The sequence below is a fragment of the Hordeum vulgare genome, chromosome 6H, assembly GCF_904849725.1.
Source record: "Hordeum vulgare subsp. vulgare chromosome 6H, MorexV3_pseudomolecules_assembly, whole genome shotgun sequence".
Classification (NCBI taxonomy): domain Eukaryota; kingdom Viridiplantae; phylum Streptophyta; class Magnoliopsida; order Poales; family Poaceae; genus Hordeum; species Hordeum vulgare.
The window spans coordinates 93,705,835-93,722,372 of NC_058523.1; positions in this window are offsets into that span (position 1 = coordinate 93,705,835).

Below are 16,538 nucleotides of genomic sequence, written 5' to 3' on the forward strand. Positions count from 1 at the left end.
AGAAATCTAAATTGTCGTTTCTTGAAAGTTTGGGGTTTCGACAATTATGTGAAAAAGTTTCAGTCTGATAAGCTCGAACCCAAAGCGGATAAATGCTTCTTCATAGGGTATCCAAAACAGTTGGGTACATCTCCTATCTCAGATCCGAAAGCAAAGTGTTTGTTTCTAGAAACGGATCCTTTCTCGAGGAAAGGTTTCTCTCGAAAGAATTGAGTGGGAGGGTAGTAGAACTTGATGAGGTTATTGAACCATCACTTCAACCAGTGTGTAGCAGGGCGCAGGAAGTTGTTCCTGTGGCGCCTACACCAATTGAAGTGGAAGCTGATGATGGTGATCATCAAGCATCGGATCAAGTTACTACAAGCCTCGTAGGTCGACAAGGTCGCGTACTACTGCAGAGTGGTATGGTAACCCTGTCTTGGAGGTCATGTTGTTGAGCAACAGTGAACCTACGAGTTATGGAGAAAGCAATGGTGGGCCTGGATTCCGACAAATGGCTGGAAGCCATGAAATCCGAGAGAGGATCCATGTGTGAAAACAAAGTGTAGACTTTGGTAGAACTACTTGATGGTCATAGGACTATTGAGTAAAATGGATCATTAAAAGAAGACAGACGATGATGGTGATAAGTCACTATTAAGAAAAGCTCGACTTGTCGCAAAGATGTTTTCGACAAGATCAAACAGTTGACTATGATGAGACTTTCTCACTCGTAGTGATGCTAAAGGTCTGTTAGAATTATGTTAGTTATTGATGCATTATTTATGAAATATTGCACGTAGGATGTCAAAACATTGTTTCCTCGACGGTTTCCTTGAGCAAACATTGTATGTGATACAACCAGAAGGTTTTGTCGATCCTAAAGATACTAGCAAGTATGCAAGCTCTAGTGATCCTTAAATGGACTGGTGCAAGCATCTCGGAGTTGGAATATACACTTTGATGAGATGACCAAAGATTTTGGGTTTGTACAAGGTTTATGAGAAACTTGTATTTTCAGAGAAGTGAGTGGGAGCACTATAGAATTTCTGATAAGTGTATGTGGTAGACATATTGTTGATCAGAAGTAATGTAGAATTTCTGTAAAGCATATCAGGTTGTTTGGAAGGAGTTTTCAAAGGAATACTTGGATTGCGCTACTTGAACGTTGAGCATCAAAGATCTATGGAGATAGATCAAAAGCGCTTAATGAAAGTTTCAATAAGATGCATGCCTTGACAAGTTTTTGAAGGAGTTCAAAATAGATCAGCAAAGAAGGAGTTCTTGGTTGCGTTGTAAGGTGTAAATTTGAGTAAGACTCAAAACCCGACCACGGCAAAATAAAGAGAATAGACGAAGGTCGTCTTCTATGCCTTAGCCGTAGAATCTAAAGTATGCCATGCTGTGTACCGCACCTGATGTGTGCCTTGACTCAAAGTCTGTTGAGAGGTACAGAGAGTGATCCATGATTGAATTACTAGCAGCGGTCAAAAGTTATCCTTAGTAACTAATGGACTAAGGAATTTTTCTCGATTATGGAGGTGGTTAAAGAGTTCGTCATAAAGGGTTACGTCGATGCAAGCTTTGACACTAATTCCGAATAACTATGAGTAGTGAAACGGATTCGTATAGTAGAGTAGATATTTGGAGCATTTCCGAATAGCACGTAGTAGCAGCATCTATAAGATGACATAAAGATTTGTAAAGAACGCACGGATTTGAAAGTTTCAGAACTGTTGACTAAAACCTCTCTCATGAGCAAGACGTGATCAGACCCCATAACTATATGGGTGTTGGATTCGTTGGAATCACATGGTGATGTGAACTAGATTATTGACTCTAGTGCAAGTGGGAGACTGTTGGAAATATGCCCTAGAGGCAATAATAAATTAGTTATTATTATATTTCTTAGTTCATGATAATCGTTTATTATCCATGCTATAATTGTATTGATTGGAAACACAATACTTGTGTGGATACATAGACAAAACACTGTCCCTAGTGAGCCTCTAGTTGACTAGCTCGTTGATCAAAGATGGTCAAGGTTTCCTGGCCATAGGTAAGTGTTGTCACTTGATAACGGGATCACATCATTAGGAGAATCATGTGATGGACTAGACCCAAACTAATAGACGTAGCATGTTGATCGTGTCATTTTGTTGCTACTGTTTTCTGCGTGTCAAGTATTTGTTCCTATGACCATGAGATCATATAAATCACGGACACCGGAGGAATGCTTTGTGTGTATCAAACGTCGCAACGTAACTGGGTGACTATAAAGATGCTCTACAGGTATCTCCGAAGGTGTTCATTGGGTTAGTATGGATCAAGACTGGGATTTGTCACTCCGTGTGAACGGAGAGGTATCTCGGGGCCCACTCGGTAATACAACATCACACACAAGCCTTGCAAGCAATGTAACTTAGTGTAAGTTGCGGGATCTTGTATTACGGAACGAGTAAAGAGACTTGCCGGTAAAACGAGATTGAAATAGGTATACGGATACTGACGATCGAATCTCGGGCAAGTAACATACCGAAGGACAAAGGGAATGACATACGGGATTATATGAATCCTTGGCACTGAGGTTCAAACGATAAGATCTTCGTAGAATATGTAGGATCCAATATGGGCATCCAGGTCCCGCTATTGGATAATTACCGAGGAGTCTCTCGGGTCATGTCTACACAGTTCTTGAACCCGCAGGGTCTGCACACTTAAGGTTCGACGTTGTTTTATGCGTATTTGAGTTATATGGTTGGTTACCGAATGTTTTTCGGAGTCCCGGATGAGATCACGGACGTCACGAGGGTTTCCGGAATGGTCCGGAAACGAAGATTGATATATAGGATGACCTCATTTGATTACCGGAAGGTTTTCGGAGTTACCGGGAATGTACCGGGAATGACGAATGGGTTCCGCGAGTTCACCGGGGGGGGGGGGCAACCCACCCCGGGGAAGCCCATAGGCCTTGAGGGTGGCACACCAGCCCTTAGTGGGCTGGTGGGATAGCCCAAAAGGGCTCTATGCGCCAAGGAGAGAAAATCAAGAGAGAAAAAAAAGGAGGAGGTGGGAAGGAAGGGGGACTCCCTCCCACCAAACCAAGTCCAACTCGGTTTGGGGGGGGGTCCTCCCCCCTTGGACTCGGCCGACCCCCTTGGGGCTCCTTGAGCCCCAAGGCAAGGCCCCCTCCCTCCCACCTATATATACGGAGGTTTTAGGGCTGATTTGAGACGACTTTTCCACGGCAGCCCGACCACATACCTCCATGGTTTTTCCTCTAGATCGCGTTTCTGCGGAGCTCGGGCGGAGCCCTGCTGAGACAAGGTCATCACCAACCTCCGGAGCACCATCACGCTGCCGGAGAACTATTCTACCTCTCCGTCTCCCTTGCTGGATCAAGAAGGCCGAGATCATCATCGAGCTGTACGTGTGCTGAACGCGGAGGTGCCGTCCGTTCGGTACTAGATCGTGGGACTGATCGCGGGATTGTTCGCGGGGCGGATCGAGGGACGTGAGGACGTTCCACTACATCAACCGCGTTCACTAACGCTTCTGCTGTACGATCTACAAGGGTACGTAGATCACTCATCCCCTCTCGTAGATGGACATCACCATGATAGGTCTTCGTGCGCGTAGGAAATTTTTTGTTTCCCATGCGACGTTCCCCAATAGGGCAGGGGAGCGCCAGGGGGGCCACAAGCTTGGTTGCCGCGGCCTCCCCCCTGGCCACGGCAACAAGACTTGTGGGCCCCCTGTGGGCCCACTTGCTTGGCCCTCAAGCCTCCCGATCTTCTTCCGTTCTGGAAAAATTCATTTCGGGGATTTTATTCCGTTTGGACTGCATTCCAAAATCAGATCTAAAAAGAGTCAAAAACACAGAAAAAACAGGAAGTGACACTTGGCACTGAGTTAATAAGTTAGTCCCAAAAAAGATATAAAAGGTAAACAAAACATCCAAAGTTGCCAAGATAACATCGTGAAACCATAAAAAATTATAGATACGTTTGAGACGTATCATCCTCCAAGTCAGGAACTGGAATTGGCTTGAATTTCTTCTTTGGAGTCCACGACCAGTCAAAGTCTTGAGTAAATTCCAGTTCTTCAAGTTCCTCGGGAGTCTTCAGGTGAGCCAAGGTGGCCCAAGTGCGATAAAAAACCTCATGAAGATAATAGTGATTTTTCTTCACTGCGTTTTGAGTCTCATTGAGGGTTTTCACAATAGCACCAAACTGGCATTTCACCCACTTGTGATTGCGATCAACTTTGTGGTGAAGACTGAGGAGAAGTGCTCTGTTAGTCATCACCCTTGGGGTAGTTGGGGTTGAAGGATCTTGAGTAGCAGTGCCATCATATGAGGAATATGAGTCAGCCTTGCGAAATTGGCCATCTAGGGGCCGATTTCCTTCATCAATCACAGACTTGCCTTTGCCTTCAACTGGTTCAAAAGATTGCTTGATACTTTGATGGGCGACAGATATCCGAGGTGATTCTGAAAGTCAGCTTGATAGTTGATGCTTGATCTGTTCCTGATGAATCTCATGATCCAAGGCGCATAAATCTTCAACTCATATGGTGACAAAGCATTATCAGCCAAAGTCCTCAAGAATAAATCATGAAGATTCATAGGGATGCCATGAATGACGTTGAACAGGATATTCTTCATGATGCCTACGACATCTTCTTCATTGTCATGTCCTTTGATAGTTGCAAAGGAATTTGACAAGATCCTGTAGACAATCCTAGGCTCATATTTCAAATCCTGCACCAGCAATCGAGTCCTTGGAGGTTGGCCCTTGGCCGAAGGCTTCATGAGGACTTCCATGAGCTTGTCTGACAGTTCTCTTTCACCATACATTCTTACTGCATCTTTTGAAGGAATTGACATTGGAAGAACTCGAAGCAATTCTGTGGCCGGAGCTTTATAATATGTGTGTTGAGTCATCCAGTCCAAGACCCATGTGTTGATGTCTTTGGGGTCTCCTGAGATATGCACTGTGGCATATAATTGAAGAATTATATCAGTATTCCAGTCACTGATATCTATACAGAATGGCAAGAGCCCTGCTTCATGAAGAACATTGAGGACTGGGGTGAAGCAAGGTATTTCCTCCATGTCATAGTGAGGAATATGAGTGTGAAGAAATATCTTCTTTCTACCACACAACACAAAGGCATAGTAGTTGAGTTGATTTCTGGTCCAGAATTTTCTGTGCCTGATGCGAAGCTTATCATAGGGATTTTCTCCAGTGAAGTACTGACACTCATCATAGAATGCTTCCTTCTGAAACTTAGGCCTCTTGGTGAAGGGCTGATGAGACTTTGGTTGAAGATTATGCTCTTGAGGAGTAGTGGCCACCACAATTGAAGTTTCAAGATTCACTACGACAATTGCAGTTTCAGCATTAGGAGCAGGAGCATTTTCTTCAGCTTGAGGAATTTGCTTATCTGAGGAAGTAGTTAAAGTGTTTGATGTTGCATTTTCTTCAGCTGATGCAGCTGATTCTTGTGATGATTCCTCACGAATGCTCTTTTCATCAAAGCCGATCAGAATCTCAGTGACAACTGGAATTTGAGGATTTGAGTTGTTCTTGGTGAGTTTGGATGAGTCTCTTCCCATAACTTATCATGGATCACATGTGTGTTGCATCCAATTTCTTCACCACCCTCCTTTCCTTCAGTAGTCATTGGAGGTGTGGTGGTTTGAGGAATATCATCAATTTGAATTTCCTCATCCATCGATGTGGATGCACGAGAGCGAGTGTCTTCCATTTCTTCATCCTCTTCAGGAATGACATATTCCCCACCGAACGGAACAATCGTATACGAAGGTGCTACATTTAGAGGAGTAGCATCCACCGGGGTTGATGAAGATTCTGAAGGAATAATCTTCACACGTTTAGCTTCTGAGGATTCTGAAGCCATTGAAACTTTTCTCTTTTTAGCTTCTTTTTCAGCCGCTTTGGTTTTCTTGACGTTTGTTGCAGACGGAGTAACTTTCTTCACCTTTGAGGATTTTGGAGAATGAGCTATTTCATCAGGCACTATTTCATGAGTGTCATGCCTGACAAATTTTTTATCTGGAATATTTTGAGGAATTTCTTCAGCAACGAGTTCTTTATTTTCATCTTCCTCAGTCAATTAAATAGTATAGCTTGGCTGAGGGTTTGTCTGCCGCTTTGGAGAGGCCATTCTGCTATTGTATTCATCAATTGCAGTAGTTGCAGCTTTCACGAATTGCACTTTGACCCCCTTACAATCAGCTTGAAGACTTGTATACTTGTCCGTGAGGGTTTTGAGTTCAGCCTGTGTTCACACGAGTTTTTCACGTGACAGGTTGAGCAGATTTTGCTTCAGAAATTTCTCATTTTTAACTTTTGCAGCCCTGGCTTGTTTGGCTTGCTGTCCCTTCCATTTAGCTTCATTTATAAAAGTGTCAACCATGTGGCTTACACGAGGAGGAAGCTTCATATCGTCAATTGGAGTGTTTGGATCCTCATACCACAGGTCTATGAAGTCTAGCAATACCTTCGGATCCATTGCAAGAGGAATGGAGCTGTCAGTGGCTTGTGCAACTCTTTCTTGTTTGTTTTTGATAATGGCTTGAAGTGTTTCATCATCAAATTCTTCACTTCCTTCTGATGCAGAAGGAACATTGACGATTTCGATTGGACTTGGTCTGGTACCTCTTCCAACAGTCATCTTAGTCTTGAACAAACCTGGTGAAGATTTTGAAGCTGAGCAAGTGACAAATGACATAGAGGAACTAGGGTTTTCAGATTGAATCTTACTGAGCTGCTTTTGTGGAGGAGGTGAAGACTTTGCCGCAGTTAAAGATTTTACAGTCGTTGCAACTTTATGAGGAAACTGCACTTTTGATGCAACAGTTGAGGCTTTTGGTTTCTTAAGCACAGCCTTCTTCTGAGGAATTTCAATGGCAGAGGCCTTAGCAGCTGAAGAAGTGGCAGCAGTGGCTGCAACAGTAGAGTCCTCATTGAATTTCATCACAACAGCTTTAGCCTTTTTCTGCAATTTAGACAAGTATTTGTCTTTTTCATCAGGGTAATCCTCAATAGTGGCTACGCTTGAGGGATGAGCTGCTTGGTGATCTCCCCGCGGGAACCTTTTGCAGGGAGGTTTGAGGGCAAACTTCTTGCATATTTTGGAGTAACATATGTGTACTCTTTCCACTCTTTTTCCCATCTGCGTTCTATCTCTTGAAGCCTTATCTTGCGCTTCGCCATGGTCTCTTTACCATGAATTTCCTCATCAGGTGTACAGTAGTCAACATAGATTTCTTCAGGGATCTCAAAGGCAGTTTTCTGTTCCAGCTTCTTGCCACCTTTCTGTTTCCGGTCTTCTTCAATTTTCTTGAGCTCAGGTTTTTGCTGAGGAATTTGAATTCTTGATGATTCTGAAGACACAGGTAATGATTCTTCTAGAAATGCTGCAAATGAGTTAAGTTGATGAGAACCTAGTGATTCATGAGCTGGCATTTTGTACCTGTGAACAAAGTATAGGTGCGAAGAATTTGGAAAGGTCATATGCGTTCTCAGATTTGAGGAAACTGAAATTTTTCAAAAGTTGAGGAATTTGACTAAGCATTCTGATCTTGGGTTCCAAAGTTGTGCAGATTCGAAAACTTACACAATTGAGGAATCTCGTGAAGAATTTTAGTGACTTAGTGAAATTCATCAAGTGTTCTAGACATGAGTGTGCACACTTGAGAGAATTTCTGAGGAAAAACAGATTTTGCGTATCTAAAGAGAATTAAGAGATCAACAAGGGCAGTAAAATAGGATTTTATTTACCTTGTGTGAAGAAGATGAACTGGAGCAGTAAAAAGAGGAAGTTCTTCGGTTCAGATCTTCAGTGCCCTAACTTGGCGACTGAAGACACCTACGGCGGTGATGGAGGATGATATTTCGCATTCGGTGTGAGTACGACAATGGAGAGGGTGATGCAGTGAAGCTTTTCCTCACCGGCGACGAAGATGCTAGCGGCGGCGCTAGGGTTTGAGATCGAGCGGAGAAGACGAGAGGAAAAGGGTTTTGCCCGAGGGGGGGGGGGGGGTAAGGGGTATTTATAGCTCAGGTGAAAAACTGTTCGGGCCAAAACTTTCAGACCACACTGCCCTTGCCCCTTCGTCTTCGTGTGACACGTGGTGCCCACGATTGAAGCGGTGGAGATTGTGGTTATCCGAACATGAGTAGTGGGTGTGGTTACTGTTGTTATGTTTCAAAAAAATGAATTTTGAGGATTTCTCTGCAAAGTCCTCACCTCACAAGGCTTCAGTGAGGATTTTGAACAAGTGTCAACTAGAATGCATATGAAGAATTGAGAATAGACTGGGTTGACCTTAGCATAGAGGGGAGTCGGGTCCGATCACATTCACTTAGAGGAAATATCAAATTGAAGATTGAGCGATAAGTGAATGCTGTTGAGGACATTGAAAGCTCATTATATATATATATATATATATATATATATATATATACACACACACACACACACTCAAATGAAGATCATCAAAAAGTTTTGAAGAATTTGAAAATTTGAGGATTTTGTGACAAAGTCTCAGATTGAAGAGTTTCAACTTTGAAGAATTAGAAGAATTTCAAAGTTGGGTGGTGGCGCGACCCACCGTATAAAAATGATGATTTCAGATGCTGCGTACAATTTTCGTAGGGCCCTAAGAACGAAATTCTTCATTGATTTCTTCACGTGTGATATTCTTCATTTATTGAAGAGAATCGTTACTTTGTGTGTTGCACATCTAGGTCATAAATTTTGCATAAGTGTTAGGATGTGTGCATGTTTACAAGACATTCGAAGATTCTAGGATATTTACCTCACACCGCAACTTGCAAAACCTTCTATCATCCAAGGGCTTCATGAAGATATCTGCTAGTTGATCATCAGTCTTCACATGATCGATGGTGATATTGCCCTTGAGAACATGGTCACGAAGAAAATGATGACGAATTTGGATGTGCTTGGTATTCGAGTGTTGTACTGGGTTGTAGGCGATCTTGATTGCACTCGCATTGTCGCGGTAGAGGGGCACATTCTTCATGTTGATGTCGTAGTCTCTGAGGGTTTGCTTCATCCATAGCAGTTGAGCACAGCAAGATCCAGCAACAATGTACTCAGCTTCGGCAGTGGAGAGAGATACACAGTTCTGCTTCTTTAAGGACCAGTAGGCTAATGATCTTCCGAGGAAATGTCATGTGCCAGACGTTGACTTGCGATCCACACGTTCACCAGCATAATCAGAATCAGAATATCCAACTAGGTGAATATTGGGCCCTTTGGGTACCATTATCCTAGTGTTGGTGTGTGAGCTAGATATCGAAGAATATGTTTCACAACCTTATGGTGTTCTTCCTTCGGTTTTGCTTGAAAACGAGCACACATGCAAACACTAAGCATAATATCTGGCCTAGATGCATATAGGTACAATAATGATCCAATCATTGAGCAATATAGTTGTTGATCGAATTCTTTACCATTTTCATCAGTACAGAGGTGGCCGTTGGTAGGCATAGGAATCTTGACGCCTTTGCATTCATGCATGTTGAATTTCCTCAGAATATCCTTGAGGTATTTATCCTGAGATATGAATATGCCATTGCGTTGTTGATGAATTTGCAGACCTAATAAGAATTTCAGCTCCCCCATCATAGACATTTGATATTCTTCACTCATCATGTAGGCAAATTCATCACTCTAACGTTTGTCAGTACAACCAAAAATAATGTCGTCGACATATATTTGGCACACAAATAGTTCATTGTCATAGGATTTTGTGAAAAGAGTGGGGTCAAGTGAACCGGGTTTGAAGCGTTTCTTCATGAGGAATTCCTTCAATGTATCATACCACGCCCGAGGGGCTTGCTTGAGGCCATAGAGTGCCTTTTTGAGTCTGAAGACTTTGTCCGGATGCTTCGGGTCTTCAAAACCTGGGGGCTGAGCAACATATACTTCTTCCTCAAGCTTACCATTGAGGAATGCACTTTTCACATCCATTTGATATAGAGTTATATTGTGATGATTAGCGTAAGCAAGTAATATTCGAATAGCTTCAAGTCTAGCAATAGGTGCAAAAGTTTCATAGAATTCAATTCCTTCAACCTGTGTGTAGCCTTGGGCTACAAGTCGTGCCTTATTCCTCACTACCTGACCATCCTCATCTTGCATGTTTCGGTAGATCCACCTGGTGCCGATGATATTGTGCTTGCGAGGATTTTGTCTTTTGACGAGTTCCCACACGTCATTTAGCTTGAACTAAAGAACTTCATCTTGCATGGCTTAAATCCAGTCAGGTTCCGTGAAGGCTTCAGCAACTTTTGAGGGTTCTGTGATAGACACAAAAGAGGAATGCCCACAAAAGTTAACTAAATGTGAAGCTTTTGAATGAGTGACAGGACCTGGCGCATTGATGTCATCAAGGATTTTGTCAAGTTCTACTTCATTTGCAATCCTTGGATGAGCTGGTTGAAGACTTTGGTTGGGCTGAGGAACTTGATCTGTAGCATTTTCCTCAGGTGCACCTGCTTGAATTTCCTCAGTGTTGGGGATGACTTCTTCAACAAGGGGTTGTTCCTCAGTAGGAATGATATCTTCAGTTTCCTTGTGCTTGATGGCTTCCTCAAGAGATAATTTATCTAGCACAGGAGGTAGTTGCTCTCTTTGCGAGCCATTAGTTTCATCGAACTGCACATCTACAGTTTCAACAACCTTGTTGTGATAGGTGTTGAAGACTTTGTAGGTGTGCGAGTCTTTTCCGTAAGCAAGCATAAAACCCTGATGTGCTTTTGGTGCAAACTTTGAGCTATGGTGATGATCTCTAATCCAACATCTTGCACCGAAGAATTTGAAATAACTTACATTGGGTTTCTTGTCAGTGAGGAGTTCATATGAGGTTTTCTTGAGGAATTTGTGAAGATATGCCCGGTTGATGATGTGGCAAGCAGTGTTGATTGCTTGAGGCCAGAAGCGACGAGGAGTCTGATATTCTTCAAGCATAGTCCGTGCCATTTCAACCAGAGTCCTGTTCTTGCGTTCAACGACGCCATTCTGTCGAGGAGTATAAGGAGCAGACAGTTCGTGAGTAATACCAAGTTCATCAAGATAATCATCAAGACCAGTATTCTTGAATTCAGTCCCATTATCACTCCTGATGTGTTTGATCTTGACGCCGAAGTTCATCGAGGCCCTTGAGGAAAATCGTTTGAACACTTTCTGCACTTCAGTTTTATACAGAATGATGTGTACCCAAGTATAGCGAGAATAGTCATCAACGATGACAAAGCCATATATAGATGCTGCATTGGTTAGTGTAGCATAATGACTAGGTCCAAACAAATCCATGTGAAGCAATTCAAACGAACGAGTAGTAGTCAAGATGATCTTCGAGGGATGTTTGGTTTTGGTTATTTTTCTAGACTCACAAGCACCGTAGAGATGGTCCTTGAGTAATTTGACGGATTCGATGCCAATGACATGCTTCTTCTTCTCCAGCGTGTGCAAATTCCTCATGCCTGCATGACAAGTCATCAATGCCATAACTAACCTTCTGAGGTTTTTGCTAGTAAGCATGTGGCTGGTTGAGGACCTGTGGAAAAATCAACAATGTACAAATCTCCTCTCCTAAAGCCTTCGAAGACTTTGGATTTGTCATATTCCATGATGACTACGCATCTGTATTTTCCAAAGATAACAATCATATCAAGATCACAAAGCATTGAGACTGACATGAGGTTAAATCCAAGGGATTCGACAAGCATGACTTTGTCCATGTGTCTGTCCTTGGAGATAGCCACTTTGCCAAGTCCCAATACCCTGATTGTACCTTTGTCAGCGTAAGTGATTTGCTTAAGTGGTGATGGAGTGAGTGGCATGTTCATCAACAAGCTTTTATCACCAGTCATGTGATTTGTGCAACCACTGTCAAGAACCCACTCTGTATTCTTGGGTTTGTCGTCCTGCAGATGAATTAGCACAGCTTACCATCTCATATGCTTTAGACTTGAAGAATATGATATCAATTTCATCAGATAAGATTTTCATCATAAACAGTAAATTTGAGGACGTGTGAAATGTTATCATTTCATCATTTTTAGCTTGCGTCCAATCAAGCAATTTCCTCAGGTCTCCAGCAAATTCTTCAGATGATGACTTTCATTTGGAGACCTCACCTGCAGAAGTGATTAGTTCAATTTCTTCACCACCCACATCTCAAGGGGTGGCAAAGAGTTCATCATCCTGTGAGCACCATATGAGAATGGAGGCATTGAAGCTAATGCACTTCTTTTCACAGTAGGGGGTTAGAGTACTCAAATGAATTGGCAGATAAATTCTTTGAGGACTTATGAACATAATGATGTGAGGAATAACACTCATTTTCATGTCCCTTGTAATTTCCCTGCATATCAGAAGCATTAGCACGAGTACGAGCATATTATTGACCATTTGAGGAATTTGATCGTCGTGGAGATTTTGGTCCACCTGAAGATTTTTGATCTGGGGTTCTCGTTCTTCACTGGTGGTGTCATGAGGACATTCACTTGAAGATTTTCCAAGCAACTTTTGGGGACCCAGATTTTCCTCAGGGGTGGTCCATTCTTGCAGTTAGTTCCAACATAACGAGCAAATACTTCACCTGATTGATTTTTGAACAATTTATAGTTGGAGTCAAATGACTCATCAGAGCAATAGGATATTTCACATGCAAAGCCTGTTAGAGTAGATGGATCAACGTGAGGGCCTTTAGGAGCAACCCATGAGGTTTTGGGGTACTGTTCAAGTTTCCAGTATGATCCATCGGCATTCAATTTCCTCTCAAAGGCAATACCTTCTTTCCTCGGGTTCCTGTTCAGAATTTTCTTTTTGAGCACATCGCAAAGGGTTTGATGCACTTTGAGACTTTTGTATATGTCTGTCACATACAATTCTTTCAACCCTGTATTTTTGTCAGTAGTATTTGTTGTTTCCTCAGTTGAAGAATTTGTAGCGATAGAAGCATTTGATGATTCTGGTGAAGAATTAGTAGTTTCACACTCGATGCATTTCAAACATGGTGGAATGAATTCAACCTGAGCGGTACTGATCTGTTGAGCATGCAGTGAATCGTTTTCCATTCGAAGATCATCATGAGACATTTTCAACTTCTCAGGATCAAGCTTCCTTTGAAGAAATTCATAGGAAATTTTCTCATGATCAGCCAAGAGTGTGCCATAACGATCTTGAAGACTATCAAACCTAGACTGAAGACTTTTCACATCTTCAGTGAGGACTTGAGTACAATTCATTTCATCGTTCATCAGATCATCGCTTCTGTCTAGTAGTTTCTGAAGCTTTTTAATGGCACTTTGTTGCTTAGTGGCAATGTTCGCATGTTTATAGTAACTGGGTTTTTGATAATCATTAGGTTCACGGTCACTAGAATAAGAGGAGGAAGTATGGTTTGGTACCTTTGAACCTTTTGCCATGAAGCAATAGGTTGGAGCGAAGTCATCAGTATATTCATCAGTGTAGATAGCGTTGTCATGTTCTTCAAGGTTGAAGATTGACTTGCTGACGAATGTGGTAGCGAGTGCAAGACTTGCCACACGAGACTCTGAATCCTCTTCAGAACCTTCCTCTTCATCACATTCCTCAGATTCTTCTTCAGAATCCATTTCCTTGCCAATGATTTCCCGAGCCTTTTTCAAACTGGTCTTCTTGTGCGATGAGGACTTTGAAGATGAGGAATTTGAAGATTTCTTCTTTTTCTTCAAGTCATCAGAACTTTCATCCTTGTATTTCTTCTTCCTTGATTCTTTCACCCAACGAGGACAATCAACAATGTAGTGACCAGATTTCTTGCATTTGTGGCAGGTTCTTTTCTTGTAATCCTCAGATGAAGATTCTAATTTCCTCATATCTCTTCTTGAATATTTACCAAATTGGCCATGCTTTGTGAACTTCTGAAATTTCCCCACGAGCATTGCAAGTTCCTGTCCAAGTTCTTCAGGGTCACCAATGCTGCAATCCGAGTCTTCTTCTTCAGATTAGGAAATATCCTTAGCCTTCAGCGCACGAGGTCTAGAGTAGCTTGGTCCATACATATCTCTCTTTTCTTTTTGTTGGAATTCATGAGTATTGAGTGTGTCAAGTATATCAGCAGGATCAAGCATTTTGTAGTCTCTTCGTTCTTGAATCATCAGAACGAGTGTGTAAAATGATGGATCAAGAGATCTTAGCAGTTTCTTCACAACTTCATGGCCAGTGATGTCTCTAGCTCCTAGTGTTTGCACTTCATTTGAGATGTCAGTGAGGCGATCAAAGGTATCTTGGCAGCTTTCATTGTCAAGCCTCTTGAAGCGATTGAAGAGATTGCGAAGAACATCGACACGAGAGTCACGCTGTGTTGAGACCCCCTCATTGACTTTGGACGGCCTATCCCATATAAGCTTAGCTGTGCCCAAAGCACTCACTCTGCCATACTGACCTTTGCTCATATGGCCACAGATGATATTCTTCGCTTGCGAGTCAAGTTGCTTGAACTTCTTCACATCACCGACATAGATAGTAGCAGTGATGGAGGGAATACCATTTTCCACAATATACAAAAGATCATTGTCAATAGCTTGAAGATGCATTTGCATGTTTGTCTTCCAGTAGGGAAAGTCCTTTCCTTCGAAGGTAGGACATCCTGCGGTAACCTTGATCATACCTACGGTCGACATAACTAAAACTCCAGGTGGTTAAATCAAAATCACACGGAAGAAGGGAGTACCTTGCTCTGATACCAATTGAAAGTGTGTTATGTCGACTAGAGGGCGGGTGAATAGGCGATTTTTAGAATTTCATCACTGAGGAAATTCCTTGTGAGGAAAGTCCTCAATCATGAACTAAGTGCAACAGAAATATTATAGGATAAGGTGTGCAAAAACGATTAGAGCAAAGTACTCGATGAGATTTATAAGATTTGGTTTGCACAGTTCACAAGTACAGAGTAAGCAGGTGAAGATTAACTCAAGTGAAGAATTTTAGGTTAAGGAAATTCAGAGAAAGTCTTCAGACAAATTCTTCAAGCAGTACCGATGAAAGTCTTCAACATACAATTGAGGAAATGAAAGAGTTGAATAAATAGAATCCGTTGCTTGATGAAGAGAGTTGTTGATGACCTAGTTCCAACTTTTGTGACAATTGTACGTCTGGTTCGGAGCGGCTTGGTATTGAAACCAAAGGACACATAGTCCCAGGACACACAGTCCCTACCGTATTCTCCTTGAGCTAAGGACACGCAGTCCTCGCCCAACACTCGTGGTAAGTCTTCAGGGCAGACTTCCAAAACCCTCACAAACTCGGTCACCCGGCGATCCAGAATTGAATGCTGGAGCTCTAGACCATGACGCCTAACCGTCTGGAGGATGCACAATCCTCAAAGGTAACAAGTGTCGGTTCCACACAGGAACAACTTCTTGAGTGATGATCAATCATTTTGGTTTTTGGTTTGGGTTTGGTGTTTTTGGGGTATTTCCTCACTTGATGATTTCTCTCAAAGAATCTAAGGAATTTGGGTTACTCTAAATGACAAGTGTCAGTTTCTCTCAGAGCGGCCAATTAGGTAGTGGTTGTGGGGCGGCTATTTATAGTCTCGGAGCATGCCGACATGATTTGACATAAATGCCCTATATAATATGACCGTTGGGTGGATAAGATCAGTTAGGTGGCGCGAGGCGCGACAATGGTCGGAACTTTCAACTATGAAAGTCCTCATATCTCTCATATTCCTCACTTCGAGGCTTGGTAGATTTAGGCTTGGGTTGAGCATCATGAGGAAAATCATTCCGTAGTTTTACCTTGACCCCCTTTAATAGTACGATGTTCCTATGACTCAAGAGTAAACAAAATGAAACAGAAATAGTAAATCTTCACGCTTCAAAGTCTTCAGAGTGTTTTCTTCAGGACACACCGAATTCCTCATCTTCAATATTTTCATGAGGAATATCAATTTCATCGCAATTTATTCATGATCAAAGTCTTCAAGGAAGGACCAAGGTCTTCATACAAAGACATACATTTTTAGGGGTCGATATTCATCGGATAACTCAAACTCCTCAGGGACTTATAGAGCCTCTATACACTCACAAACATATTATTCTCTTAACCTATAAGTCTTCAAACCGCCAAAATCACTAAGGGGCACTAGATACACCTACAATGAGGAAGTAGCTTGAGCATCTTTAGTAAGCATCTTAGAGAAGACATCAACAACCAAATTAGAAAGAAATGGAAATAGAGGGTCTCCTTGTTTTAAATATTCCCCCCCCCCCAACAAAGTAAGGACCATTGGCATCATTAATTCTTACGCTAAAAGAGATTTGGAATAAAGTACTCCTAATCCAGCCATTTCATTTTCTACCAGAACCTCTAGAAGTGAGCATTTCCACAGGTAACTCCCATCTCTCTTTATCATAGTCCTTCTCACTGTCAAGTTATAAAATCATGCCACTAGCAGCGGCGCTATGTATATCATGTATAACCTTATGAGACCTAACAACACTTTT